This window comes from Natator depressus, chromosome 8 (assembly GCF_965152275.1).
Source record: "Natator depressus isolate rNatDep1 chromosome 8, rNatDep2.hap1, whole genome shotgun sequence".
Taxonomy (NCBI): domain Eukaryota; kingdom Metazoa; phylum Chordata; order Testudines; family Cheloniidae; genus Natator; species Natator depressus.
Window position 1 is genome coordinate 99,312,359 of NC_134241.1, and position 15,290 is coordinate 99,327,648.

A 15,290-nucleotide genomic window follows, 5' to 3' on the forward strand; every position below is an offset into this window, starting at 1 on the left:
CTCCCCCTGCTGGGCCACAGCTAGAGGTGGCAGCAGGGAAGCAAGACGACAAGCTGGTCGGGGGGATTCTAGGGAATGAGTGGTCCCTGCAGAGAGCTCCCATGCAAGCCTCCAACACGGGCAACCAGACTCTGATCGGGGTCCCAGCAGTGTGAATCTGAACAGCATTAATGGGACAGTCTATAGAGTCTTGTGGCAGAGTGCCATCCTAGAGCACCCCCGTTGTGGCACAGTCAGGCTCTGCAGGTACACTTCCCTCAGCTCCCTTTTACTGGGGATCAGAACTAAATCACTCATCTCCAGAGTCTTTAAATAATTTCCCCCTTATTAATTGGGTTCCCTGCCTCCATTCCCCACTTTAACATAAGAAGAGCGGAGAAGGGGTAGAGGGCCTCCTTAAAGAACGTGGGCGACTTTCAAAGTGATGCTGTAATAGCTGCTACGCGTAAGTATGGTTTATCTGGGAAGGAGCTCAGGGGAAATTCTCTGTGTGTGCTTTATCCAGCAGTGGGTGGGGCACCAGTGCTTTCTTTCCACCCGTCCGTCTCTTTAAATCTGCAGTTCTGCTAAATGCTAAGCAGCAGGCTTTTCTGGTGAGCCAGGTGTGGTGGCTGCTGAATTCTGCCACACCACAACAGAGGGCCGTGTTATCTTTAATTCATACGAAAGTCTTACTACAAGCGTTCTTGCTTGAACAAGACCCTGGTCTGTGAGCGTTAACACTGGCTTCTCTCACCAGGGTCCCTGCGGAGTAGGAAGAGAGAGGTGGGGCAAGATGGACTTCTGTTTATTCTCCTGGTTAGCAACGGAATAGAAGAGACTCCATTGATCTTCCTTAGTCCTTGATGAAACAAAGGCACATTCTTAGAACTGGTTTGGTGGGAGTGACTGTCTCCAGTGAGGGTGAGAAATATGAAAAGCATTGGGTGGCTGAAGGGTTCTCAGCAACCCAGAACTTTGTTGTCTTCTCAGGCCAAAAAGTGGTTGAAAGAAATCTCCAGATGTGATTGTTGATAGACCGCTGACATCGTCATGCGAGCATATAGAATCTAATTGCTTCCTTTTAGAGGTCTGTTTATTGTTTACCCCTTTTTTTTTCCCCTGAGCAAAAGTCTCAAGTTGGGAGCAACAAAGCTCCCATATGAAGATGATCTCAGGTAAGGGCAGCAGGGGATGTGTTAGGAGTAAGAGGCAGTTCTGGAGTAGGAGGCCTGCGGGGGGCAGAGGTGAGGCAATTAGGGGTTGGATCAGCTGGGGGCAGGGGAGCAGTTGACTCTCTGGAGGCTAAGGGGCTGAGGATGCCAGCTAGCCTGGACCTCAAGAGAGATCTGAGTAGGGTCTCTTCCTCTGCAAAGCTCAAGCACTAGGGACAAGGAGCAATGGTCTCAAGTTGCAGTGGGGCATGTTTAGGCTGGATATTAGGAAAAAACTTTTTCATTAGGAGAGTGGTGAAGCCCTGCAATGGGTTACCTAGGGAGGTGGTGGAATCTCCTTTCTTAGAGGTTTTTAAGGTCAGGCTTGACAAAGCCCTGGCTGGGATGATTTAGTTGGGGTTGGTCCTGCTTTGAGCAGGGGGTTGAACTAGATGACGTCCTGTGGTCTCTTCCAACCCTAATCTTCTATGATTCTATGGTTCTAGGGGCCAGATTCTAACCTTGGTCGTAGCAGTGTAAATCTAAGGGGCACTAATGGGAGAATCTCTTTATAGAGTCTCCTAAGGGATCAGAAGGGGAGAACAAGAAACTAGTTTTGGGCAATGTTAGGAAAGGTTTCTGTAAGTATGAGAAACCAAGAAAGCTAAAGTGAATATTTGTTGTTGAGGTTTTTTTTAAGGTTAAGATGTGCATAAGTGATTTATAACAGGAGATTCCGACCTTAGAGAACCGTTAGAAATTTCACATTTGTTTTTTTAGGAAGCACCATATCAAAAAGAAATAAAGAAGGAAGAAGAAGAAGAGGTAAAGGGGAAAATGATTGAATACAACTGTTAAATTTTTAAAAAAAAGAAGATTGTCTTTTGGAGAGGTTTGTATGTTGGCTTCTATTAATTTTGTGTGATGTTTGATAGCAAAGAGTTATATGAGATGTTTGTAGTGATATTCTGTAGGTATATTTATGTTAGTGAGGGTATTTATAGACATTTAAAAATAAAACTGATGTTTTTGAGGACTGATCATTTAAGGGAGAATGGCTGGTTGAGAGGAAGGATGGTCCAGTGGTTAGGGAACTAGCCTAACACTTTCCTGTGTTCAAGTCCCTGCTTTGCCACAGACTTCCTGCGAGACCGTGGGCAAGTCACTTAGCCTCCCTATGCCTTGGTTTTCCAGTTGTAAAGTTAAGACAATAATAATTTTGACATCACAAGGGTGTTGTGAGGAGAAATACATTACAGAGTGTGAGGCGCTCAGATACTCTAGCCACAATGGAGTAGGATCAGTAATGGACTAAATAAATGAGTGTTGAGTTTCAGTTTTTGAACCCTTCTGTGTTGGCTTTTCATTGGTGGCCAGAATTAAACTCGTAGGCCTTTAAGGCTTCTCGAATGTTCTGGAATCCAGATAGCACTCTGCCAGCTGCTGCCAAGGCCACATTCCTCCTAGACCTCACTCCCCCCATCCCCAAAACCCCCCACCTTGTCTCTCTGAACTCTGCCACAGAACCTTCCACCTCCTCAGCTGACCTATGCCCTCAGGCCTCCAAAGTAGGGGAAGAAAAGTAGATTTGTTCCTCACTGACCTAGGATTATTCACCACACTGGTGCTGAATGACTCAACAGTTGCCCCTCAAGCAACATCCCGCTTCCCATAAGCCGTCAGGAAAAGATGAGCCCAGGAGATAGTGGAAGGAATTCATCTGAACCCCAAGCAGGACGAGACTTGAGGCTTCTGCTTCCTTCAAACAGTTTGAGATCGTCCTGCGAGCTGGGATCAGAGAGGCTATTTCTGGCCCTTGCACACCCCTCAGCCCGCCCAGGCCCAAATGTGGGGTGCAATGAGTGAACAGGACCCTGGGAAATGTATTCATGCAAGAAGCTTAGAACCCTTGGGGGTTCCTTCCCTCAGTGTAACACAACTAGCTCTGCCTGTCACCCCAGATAAGGGTTCCTTGCTTCGGAGGCCAGTCATTTTCAGAGCTAAAAGTGTGTGCAGCGGTGGTCACAGCAAATTTCTGTGCAACATAAGAGACACTGGGCCAAAAATGACACCATTGACACTGGCCCAGGCAGCGAAGGCCCCAGGCTGGTGGAACCCTGAGACTCCTGATGGAGAAAATTCTCTTTGAGGGAACCAAACCCTGGGAGCTGGGATCATACATGCCATCTCCCATTCCTATCCTCTGCCCACCACAACAGAAGCTTGCACGTTGAATGGAAGCCTGGTTCACACCGTGATTGTGAGGCCCTCTACCCCCAGCTCCCCCCATACTCTACTACATTATGAGGGCTTTTGACAAGAAGTGAGGGTGAGAGGCTCTCTCCACATGCTTCGAGGCTCTAGGGTCTTGGCCACCTTGTTAAACTCTTCCCCCCCGTCCTGTTAAATCTCAGGTTCATACACAAACTTAAAGAGAAGGCGATGCGCACGCAAAGGACTGTGCTTGTACAGCGCCGAGCACAATGGGTCCTGGTCCATCTCTAAGACTTCGTAAGGGCTACGGCAATACAAACGCAGAATCCTGGGCATCAAATAAAGCACCAGACAAACACTGATAGAAAAAATGGGCATTAAAAGTTTCAAGCACAACATTAGAGACTGGATTTTTCAGCTTTGGGAAACATGGTTTACGGGAATAAGCCACTGAAAGTCCATTCTCTTGTTTAAAGCTTGTTCTGTTTATTTTTGAGGGTCTGGGGGTCTTTATGTCCATCAGTGACATTTTTTTTAAAAGGAGGAGTAAGAATGACACCATCTCCCAACCCTCTTAGCCTGGCTCAGTACCACGGAGGATGCCTCGTCTGGGAGCTCCATGAGTAGGCCTGTTTACAGCAAAGGGTTAGTCAACCACAAAATTGCTGTGCTGATCATTTGTAAAACTGCTCCAGAAGTCAGGCATCCTGGAGCTGTTAACCACCCGTCACTAGGCGCCAGGACAGGTTTCAGAGGGGTAGCCGTGTTAATCTGTATCAGCAAAAACAACGAGGAGTCCTTGTGGCACCTTAGACACTAACAAATTTATTTGGGCATAAGCTTTCGTGGGCTAAAACCCCCTTCATCAGATGCATGGAGTATATTTATACCTGCCTACTGTATTTTCTACTTCATACATCTGATGAAGTGGGTTTTAGCCCACAAAAGCTTATGCCCAAATAAATTTGTTAGTCTCTAAGGTGCCACAAGGACTCCTCGTTGTTTAGGCTGCAGGAGCATCTTCTGCAATTGCAGCTCTAGTTACTCACAGCTCTGCCAGTGAGGGGAATGAAAAGACAACGGAGCAATAGTCAGACAGCTTTAAAGAACCAGGCGTCAGAGCTGAAGTTTGAGTGTAGGTTTATCTCATTCAGGAGCAAATTTAATTTGCTACAAACTGCCCCCCCTGCTCTGCAACCTTCCACCACCCTTAAATTAAGTATGGGCCTGGGAGCTGTACACAAACATAGTAAGAGCCAGTTCTTGCATCAAGGTGATCAGGTTTAAGATTAGGCACAAGTGGACGTAACCTACAACCGTGGCTGGAGGGGAGGGAAGAAGGGGTGGGAATAGTAATATTAAGAATTTTTTGTACAGACTAAGTGTGTGTTTTGCTATCAAACTGCCCCGTTTTCAGTGCACAAAATCATAGGCTGGGGGAAAAATGTACATGCTAAACCTTACCGATTAGGTGAAAGTTTAAAGACTGGCTTGAGGACTCTTTGAAAACATAGCCTGAAGTGTGGGCAGCAAGCAACATGTTAATACAACTGATTCACGGAATCTCCATCCTTAGAGATTTTTAAGGCCCGGCTTGACAAAGCCCTGGCTAGGACGATTTAGTTGGGGATTGGTCCTGCTTTGAGCAGGGGGTTGGACTAGATGACCTCCTGAGGTCCCTTCCAACCCTGATATGCTATAATTCTAGGATTGTTAGCCCCTTGTTAACTAGCTCACTCACTGTGAGATACAGGAAGCTGCAGTGTCATAGACCCCCTAAGGGACAGTGGTGATCATCTCCTGTGAGCTCCCGGATGGCACAAGCCAGAGCATTTCAACGAATGATTCTTGAATTGAGTCAATAACTTGAGGTTGAACTAGGACATTTCTTAGATAGTAAGACATCCAGTGTTGATTCCAAGGCTCCAAGTGAGGGCGAATCCACCACACTTCCTGGGGAGCTGTTTCAATGGTTAACAACCCTTCGTGTTAAAAATGTGCATCTTATTTCCAGTTATAACTGAGGGATTATAGCTGGGGTGGGTGTGTTTATTTATCCTTTGGTGTAATTTGTAAATCGGTAAAGAACAAGTGTGGGGTTTCTTTCAGTTTAATTTGAGATAATCAATAATGCAACTTCCCCCCTTTGGGTTTATTTCAGACAATTCAAACGGGGGACACTGGGGGGGGGCACTTTCCCCCTCCTGCGGCTTCAGCCGGGGTGAGGGTCGGTGGCTGCTGCGGGAGGGGGGGTTCCCCCGCCTGGCGCTGCTGCCACGGAGCGAGGTTGGGGCGCGGGGGCTTCCCCCACCCCACCAGCTTGGTAGCTGGGGTTCCAGGCTTCCACCGTCGGGCAGCGGATTTTTTCCAGGGGCCCCCCCTTTGGGCCCAGTGGCTAATCTGTCATTGGGAAGAGAGGATTTTATTTGTTTCTCCTTCGTTGTGTGGTAGCTACAGCCAAAGACTGTTTGTTTTAGGTACATCTATGGCCCCCTCTTACCATAGCTCATCACAAACTTGCAAAGTATTTATCCTCACTACCACCCCTATGAGGTGGGGAAGTGAACATCTGGGGTTGGAAGTACTCCATATTTAAGCATAGAGCAGGCAATCGTTAATGACTCTTAAATACAGGACAATAGGCAGCCATGTACCAATAATCCTCTCCTGTCAATCCAAGGGCTCATTACATTCTGTCAATGTGTTGTACCTCACAGTGTGGATTGCCTTAACCAGAACTCCCCTTTCTCCTACAGGCACTTAGCGAAGTGCTGAGACTCTCATTAATGCTGACACCAGGCCCGTTTTCATCGTGTTTATTGCTGTTCACTGATCATGCATTCTGTCACTACACACTGTTCACTGGGTTGAATGCACGGTCAACCAGCCATGACTTCTTTCTGGTGTTTGTGTGCATCAAACATGTTAGAGTGCCATCTGGTGTCTGTCCTGGAGATAAGTGTCTCGGCTTTGATATGGTTCCTCTGGGAACACATGAATACGTTTCTGCGCTGCCGTGAACAGAGCAGGAAATCTATCTAGTCTGGTATTTGTGATGACGGATGTAATCCTGCAAATTGTAAGCTAGCTGCCTGCGGGCAGATATAGCTTATCGTCTATACTCGGGGACAGAGAGAATTTATTTGTTTTTAAATAAAGCTTTAAGTAATAGGGTGACATGATGCAGAAACTTTTCAGGGGGAGAGGGGGGCTAGGTGCAGAGCCAAACTTTTATTTTGAACATTAAATTGGTTAAAGTTTCATCAGTAAAAATTGTGGAAATGATTTTCACCATTACTGAGTTCCATGACTGAACCCAGTCATCAGGAGTTGTAACTTCCTTGCTCTCTCCCTCCTGCTGCTTCAGGGAGATGGACGTGGTGGGAAAGGAGAGTTGTATGTTTAGAACCTGATCCCAAACCCATCAGAGTCAATGGGAGTTTTTTCATTGATTTCAATGGGCTTTCAATCTGGCCCTTATATCCCAAGCTTGCAATTCGATCTGCTAGTGCAGAACCCTGATTTCAATGGGGCTATGCATGGGCACAGGGGTAGGCCCTTGAAAATGTGATCAAAGGGTCTTTGACAGGATGGGGGGAAGTTGTAGATGATGTGATCAAAGGGTCTTTGGCCTACTGGATAGGGGGAAGTTGTAGATGTGATACATCTTGATTTTAGTAAGGCTAAACAGTCCAATATCACAGTCTCATAAGCAAACTAGGGAAATGTGGTTTAGATGCATTTACTATAAGGTGAGTGCAAAGCTGGTTAAAAGACTGTACTCAAAGAGTAGTTATCTAGTGGGGTTCTAGTGGGAAGAGGGGCTATCTAGTGGGGTTCCAACAGGGGTCTGTCCTGGGTCTGGTACCATTCAATGTTTTCATTAATGGCTTGGATAATGGAGTGGAGAGTATGATTATAAAATTTGCAGATGACACCATGCTGAGCGGATTTGCTAATACTTGGGAGGACAGGCTTGAATTCAAAATGATCTTGACAAATTGGAGAACTGGTCTGAAACCAATAAGATGACATTCAATAAAGACAAGTGCAGAGTACTACACTTAGGAAGGAAAAATCAAATGCACAACTACAAAGTGGGGAGTAGATGGCAGTACTGCTGAAAAAAATCTGGAGGATTCTCGTGGATCACAAACTGAACAAGAGTCAACAATGTGATGCAGTTGTGAAAAAAGCGAATATTCTCGGGTGTATTAACAGGAGTGCCGTATGCAAGGCATGGTGGTAATTGTCATACTCTACCTGGCACTGGTGAGGTCTCACCTGGAGTACTGTGTCCAGTTCTGGGCTCCACAGTTTAAGAAATATGTGGACAAATTGGAAATAGTCCAGAAGAGAGCAACACAAATGATAAAAGGTTTAGAAAACCTGACCTGAGGAAAGGTTAGAAAGTCTGAGTATGTTTAGTCTTGAGAAAGTAAGACTGAGTGGGGACCCAATAACAGTGTTCAAATAAGTTAAAGGTTGTTATAAAGAAGACTGTGATCAATTGTTCTCCATATCCACTGAAGGGAGGACAAGAAGTAATGGGCTTAATCTGCAGTAAGGGAGATTTATGTTAGATATTAGGAAAAACTTTCTAGCTCTAAAGATACTTAAGATCTGGAACAGGCTTTCAAGGGTGACTGTGGAATCCCCATGCTTGGAGGTTTATAAGAACAGGTTAGAAAACACCTGTCAGGAATGGTTTAGGTTTAGTTGGTCCTGCCTCAGCACAGGGGGCTGGACTGGTGACCTCTCGAGGTCTCTTTCAGCTCTACATTTCTGTGATCTTATGATCAAATGGAAACAATTGCAGAGCACTCAGAACCAAGTAATGGAAACAGCTTTTCAGGAAGTCAGGTGTGGCGGTGAGGACGTGGAATGGAGACAGAAACTGGGTAACGTATTGGAGACATGCCTCAATCCTCACCATGACTTTGGTGCAAACAATGAAGAATCCAGCCCAGAGCAAATCCATTTCAGGTTTTTACACTGACAGCAATGCATATTAGGACAGGTTGTTGCGAATTTAGCTAGGGCTATATATATGCTCATGTACTACAGACATGATCTGTGAAACTTCTAGTTACCTAATTCGCTATTGAGGCTCTGTGACTTGGTTTAAGGAACTCCTAGCAAATGGAGATATGACAATTAAGTGAATAACTGGTGAATAATTGATTGTTTGGTCCAGTGGCTGAACTGACAAATCTGAAAAAAGAAATTGTTTAGTTCTGAACAAAAAGTTATGTTTTGGAGTATAGCGGGGTGGCCACTCGCTCCTGCCTGGAAGGGCCTAAAACAGCCCTGGGCGAGGGCTGGGGCAGGGGAAAAGCTGGGCTGATTGGGGAAGCAGCCTCAGCTGTGGGCTACGCCCCAATCATGGCCCAGCTGGCTCTATAAAGGCTGTGAGCCAGAAGCCCAGAGAGACTCTCTCTCTCTCTCGCCCTGAGAGGGAGAGACCTAATAGAGGCCCTAGTTTGGAGCAGGGCTGGGGAAAGGCTAAGGGAGCCGGGGAGCTCCGGCCTAGGAAAGCCCTAGGCTGCAGGTCTGGGAAGGCCTATTGGGTACAGGGGTTGCAGGGGCAGCCATGGATAGGCAGAGGCAGCAGGTCCAAACCCCCTTGCCTGTGGTGAGTGGCTTATACTGCAGTCTGCCCCAGGGAGCGGGGGCTAGTTGGTGACTGGCAGTAGCCTAGGACTGAGGCGAGGTGGGGATAGTGGGTGGGGGATTCCCCTGGGAGGGGGAGACCCAGAACTGTGGGGTACTGCCAGTGGGCAGCACCCAGTTAAAGGGGCACCGAGGGTCCTGGGAGGAACACGAGAGCCAGCAGCAAGGCGAGACACCGGCTGACAGAGGGCGCTCCGGAGGCTGGAATGCTAATTCCCTGAGACGACCAGCAGGAGGTGCCACCAGTGAGTCTGTGCCCGGTTACGTGGAGTTATATTTGGCAAATTGAAAAAATTTCCTTTAGGTCAAACAATATGTTTGTTTCAAATATCAGTTCAAAATGAAATATCCAAAAGGTTCATTTCAAAAATGTCAGAAATATTTAAGTGTTTCTGAAGTATTTTTTCATTCCGCTGAAATTACTTGTTTCATAATAGTTTCAGTACCGCAGAAAGTACATTTTGGGACAGGTTTGCTAGCCACAGAAAAAAAGTTCACCCAGCTCTAATAATAATAATGAGGTCAAATTTTGCTCTCAGATTTTAAGATCTGACGAGATCATTATGATCATCTAGTCTGACCTCCCGTTTAATAAAGCCCATTGAACTTCACCCAATGCTTCCTGCATCGATCCAGTAATTTGTGAAGGATTATATCTTTTAGAAATACATCCAATCTTGATTTAAATACTTCACTCTCGGTTACATCTGTGTAGCCACATTGATGTCAACTGAGTTACATCGGTTTAAATATGATCAGCAGTTTGCCCTAAGAGACTTGCGGTGTTGAAATGACACATTACCTTGTTTAACCATGAATCAATCTAATCTATCCATCTAGAATAAAAAGGAATATCTCTAGCTTTCAAAATGTACTCAACTTTTTAAAATGCCTCATTAATCTGTCAATTTCCAGATGCCCACATAACTTTATTAGGTTGTGTAGGATTCGAGCCTAGTATTGTACCAGCATTATTACAATTTGTCTGCTGCCTTATGGTTTGTGTCAGTGTTTCTGGACTCTGGATTTGTGGAAAAATCAATAAAGATTTTAATCATAAAAAGCAACAAAAGCAAAACCCCAAGACAAGTTTGACAAGCTTTCCTTTTGCCACTTTTTTTTGTTGAAAACAATGTGTAAGAACATTTAAATTATAGCAAAATATTAAAAATAGCTTCTAATTAGCTGTGAATAATGTTGCTGGAGGGGGACAGCTGAGCTCTGAAGTGTATATTAACTGTTTTTTTTCCTGTTTCAAGTTGAGTCATTACTTTATTATTTTCCTTCTTTCCATTTCATTTAGCAATGGAACTTTCACTAGAAATATATTTTTAGATATTCTGCCTACTGTGAATCCTGACTACCTCATCTGCAGATTAAATCAGCTGCATCACAGATGGTGAAAATAGAATTAGAGGAACTTAACTCAGAAAACAGTTGTAGACTTTGCTCATGAGACCATAACATCACTTAGGTATAGGTGATATAATCTTTACGTGGAACCTTGCATTTGAAGGTTCTCCAATTAGTCAGTGGAATGGTGTGACTTTGGGGGTGTACAAGATAGATATTTAGGTCAGAAGGGACCATTGTGATCATCTAGTCTGACCTCCTGCACAATGTAGGCCACAGAATTTCACCCACCACTCCTGCAAAAAACCTCACACCTATATCTGTGCTACTGAAGTCCTCAAATCGTAGTTTAAAGACTTCAAGGAGCAGAGAATCCTCCAGCAAGTGACCCGTGCCCCATGCTACAGAGGAAGGCAAAAAACCTCCAGGGCCTCTTCCAATCTGCCCTGGAGGAAAATTCCTTCCCGACCCCAAATATGGTGATCAGCTAAACCCTGAGCATATGGGCAAGATTCATCAGCCAGATACTACAGAAATGCACCTAGATATTTCTAGGCCTGAGCAACAGCAAATAAAAACAAAACAAAAAAATTTGCCAGTCGGCGCCAATGCTAAAATCTACTTCAATGAGTTTTGGACCAAGCCATTAAATGTTGATAGACTACGGGGTGAACAGATACATCTGTCTTTGTCAGATTAAATGAAAATCAGTGGTATAAATGGGGGTGTACTCTCCAAGTTGGGTGGAATATGGTTGGCAAATGGGTACTTAACCCTGTGCTGTGTGTAGCATGGAGCCATTTCGTTCTCAAGTGTTGCTGAAGCTTGAGATGAGGAGACATACACACTGTGCTCTCTGGGCATGTCTACAATGCAATCAAAGACCCATGGCATGGCCACCGGTCAGCTGGCTCGGGCTGCGGGGCTATCAAATTGCAGTGTAGACGTTTGGGCTAGAGCTGAAGCTGGGTCTGAGGCCCCGTGAAGGAGAGGGTCTTGAACCCCGGGCTCCATGGCCCAAATTCTGCCTTTTCCCCCAAGGTACCTCCCAAACAGATCCATATATGAACTGCAAAATCTGACTCTGATTTCATGCACAGCTCTCCTCTGAAGGGTATTCTGTGAGGGGTAAAAGCTGTTGCTGGGTGAGGAAGGATAAACACATGCACATGTGTCCATGTACCCCGTGAGTTTCCCTGTCCCACTCATGGAGCCGTCAGGACAATCTCATTCAGATCTGTGCCAGGGGGACAGGTTTGGAGCACCACACTGTCCCAGTGCAGGCAATTGCACGGACTACATGGAGGTTCTCCAGATTAACAATGGAGTCACTGAGAGTGATTTACACCTCGGTCACCTCTCGGCTGGATTACTGCAATGCAATAAACCTGGGCATGAAGCCTTCAGCACTTAGGAAACTCCAGCTAGTTCAGAACGCTGCTGCATCTCTCCTCTCCAACACAGGCTACTGCGGACATATCAGACCTGACTTCTGCTCTCCATTCTGGCTGCCCATAGAATTTGAAATCAAGTTCAAGGTCTCTATCCTTATCTTCAAACTGCTCCGACTTGGGCCCAGGATACCTAAAAGATTGTCTAAAGCTCCGGAACAAAGACCACGCTTGAGAACTCTGCCCCTCCGGCACAATGGAACTCCCAGCAATAAGGGTAAAACTCGTCTGTGCAAGGCAGAACTTCCCCAGGTTCCGAGAGTGTGGAAAGACTTCTCCCAGGAAGTACAGAGCAGCTCCAAACCTCACCACTTTCCACTCCAAGTGCAAGGCACACTTCTTGGACCTTGCCTTCTCTTACATATAGACATAGCCACGGGGATATTTATATTAAAACAAACAAAAGACACCCTACCAAAACAATACCCTCCACTGCCCAGGCATGGGCCTCTGGGGAGAGGATGAGTGAACAAACAACACAGGACGGATGTAGAATCACATCGCTTAATGCACTACTGAAAGATGCTCAGATATTGCAGTGAAGAGTGCAGTATAAAAACTTATATAGAATATAGGGAGTGTCTTCTTCACTATGTTCTTTCAATTTCCACATCTCCCCCCACCTCCACCCTTTATAAAACTACCGCTTGGCTAAGCTTTACACCATTTATACTCTCACAAAACAATCCACTGCCATGGCAGCAAAACACCAAGATATAAACAGTTTATTTCTCCCAAAATCTGTAAGGAAAACAAACCGTTTTACAAGGCTGCGGCTCTTCCCCCCCTCCCCTGCACAGCCTCAAATGATTGCCAATGTAAAATACAAGGGAGAAAATAGACCTTAAATAAACAGAAATGTGAGCATTATTTACTATCCACTGGTTATTTGCCAAGTAGACATCGGCCAGGCAGACATTAGGAAAATATTTATGCAAGCATTAATATATTCTTTACACATGACACATTGCACGTCATTATTTAGTTGTGCTGATAACACGGAAGCTTTACTAGCAGCATATTTCTTCCTGTGCTTAGAACTCTTTAAAGTATGTTTAAGCCTGCCATTAAATCACGGCCAGATATATTTTGTATACACGTGAACATTCCCCACCCCCCAAAGCCATCCAGCTCTTTGACAGTCATGTTGCTGAAGTCTCTTGTCTTTGCATTCTTGTTTCTTCTGGGTAATTGTATTAATCTTTTAAAATAATCCTTTCTAGCACATCCCAACCATCTTCTGAATTTTCCATGAACATCCATCCTTCCAATTCCAAAGCTCAGTGATATGGCTGGTCCATACGGATGGGTGAATCAGAAAAATCACATAAGACCCAATCCAAATATTTTCTGAGGTTTGAAAAAAAGTTTGCTTAACCTTTAGTATTTCTAAAATGGTTCTGGTTCTGGATCTAAGCAGGACTCAGGACTCAGGACTGGAAGCTGAAGTGCTTGCACTGATGAAATTGTGGTATTTCTGTCCCCATTGGGGGGGACGGGCGGGGAAGAAGCTCCAGAAATCTCATGAGTAGTCTTGCTCATGCTAGAGTTCATTTCAGTTTAGCAGACCTGTGGGGTTGGGATAGTTCACCTCCACCCTGGATAAGTGTTCAAACTTGTGAATGTCTAGTTACATCAAAATATCTATCTACATAAGATGGACACATCAGAGGAGCTGCTTATGGGAAAATCTTGCTCCCACAGCTGTGGAGGATCTGTTAACAGCAAAACTGAGGTGAAAGGCAAGAATTTGGCTGGAGGTGGAGCCGGGCAGCAGGGGAGTGGGGGGGAAATACTGCAGGGAATGCACAGCAAAAAGCTGTTCGGAAATTATTTTGTTCACTTGAGCACCATTCATCTACTGATCTGCCATGCATATGGACCAAACCTCAAAATGCTCCCATATTCTTTCCATATTTTGGAGAGGGGAAACGAAGGCATGGAGAATTTTAGTGCCTTGGCCAAATTCACACAGAGGGTCTGTGGCATTTCCAGGGACAGAAACCATGAAACGTGGCTCCCTGTGTCCTGTTCAAACTCCCAGCCCTTCATCAAATAGTTTGAACTATCTTTGCAGCTGCAGATTTGTGTAGGGGAATCTAAAGGGACTCATAAAGCTTAAGCTCCCTTTAAAATGATTCCTTAGGCATGCAAAGGCCTAAGTTAAAACTTTCTGAGATAAGTTGTAACTTACACTGCAACACATGCCTTCCTTTTAATCCATCTTTTCAGAGTAATGTCACAAGGAGTTGCAATCACATGCTTTACAACAACAACTCCATTGGCTAGTCAGTCATCCAGAGTCATTCTTTCCCTTATTTAGGAATTTGTGACCCTTTTTAGAAAGGGTTGATAAAATAGTGTCCTATCAATTTATCACATTAAGAATGAAAATAGAGAAGGAATTGTTAACTCAGTTGGATATTTTTTTCTTCCTTAAAGAATTGAAAACTGGATCTTGCAACATTTCTGTGCCATCCGCTGAAGGTGCATGTAATCACTTGCATCTGTGATCTGGCTTCCCAGTTCTTGGATCAGAGGGAAAACTTCAAAACAAAACAAACCGAGAACACTAAGAGTGAATTGTTCCGGTTATGCTCATGGCTGTGGGTTAGTATTTTGCCATTTGTAACACACCCCAGCTGTACAGTTGACAGAAAGAAAGGAAGATTTCTTAATGAGAAACTAAGCAATAGGCTAGATCCTGCCAGCTTTCTTTTTTATTTGTATTGCAAACATCTAGAGACCTCAAAAGGGGATTCTGCATGAGTAGCTTTACCAAAGTGAATAAGGATACTCCTTGTGTATAGAGACAGCAGAATTGGGCCCCTAAATTATTTACACCAGTATAGTGGCAAGTGAGCCCATTCACTTCACGAATAGGTGTAATAATTACTCATCTGACTAAAGATTGCATGATCAATCCTTAAAATAGTCTCAGGTTCATAGATTTTAAGGATCCACTATGATCACCGAGTCTGATCTCCTTGTATAACACCGGCCTTTCAACTGCAGGCAGTAATTTCTGCATCAAGCCCATAATTTCTGGTTGAGCCAGAACATATCTTTTAGGAATACATTCGGTCTTGCCATAAAGTGACAGAGAATCCACCACATCTCTACGTAAGTTGGTCCAGTGCTTAATTACTCTTCCTGCTAAGGAGTAATATCAATAGTAATATAATATCAAAGTTTACTTTTTTTGAAAGGCTAACCTGACTTACAAGAGGCAATTCAAATACTGCACAGTGGCTTATTTTTATTTTGTTATGAAAGCCACTAGCTTCTCGTGTGTGTGTTTCTGGTATCTTTTTTCCCCGCTGACATCAATTAATCCAGTTCCCTATATGCCCATAGGACATCCATCTCTGGGCTGACTGGTGGAAAATTGGTTGTTGATGGGATGTTCAGGAAATAACCGATTTTCCATCTATTATAATGTGGCCTCACGGAAAGTATACGTTGC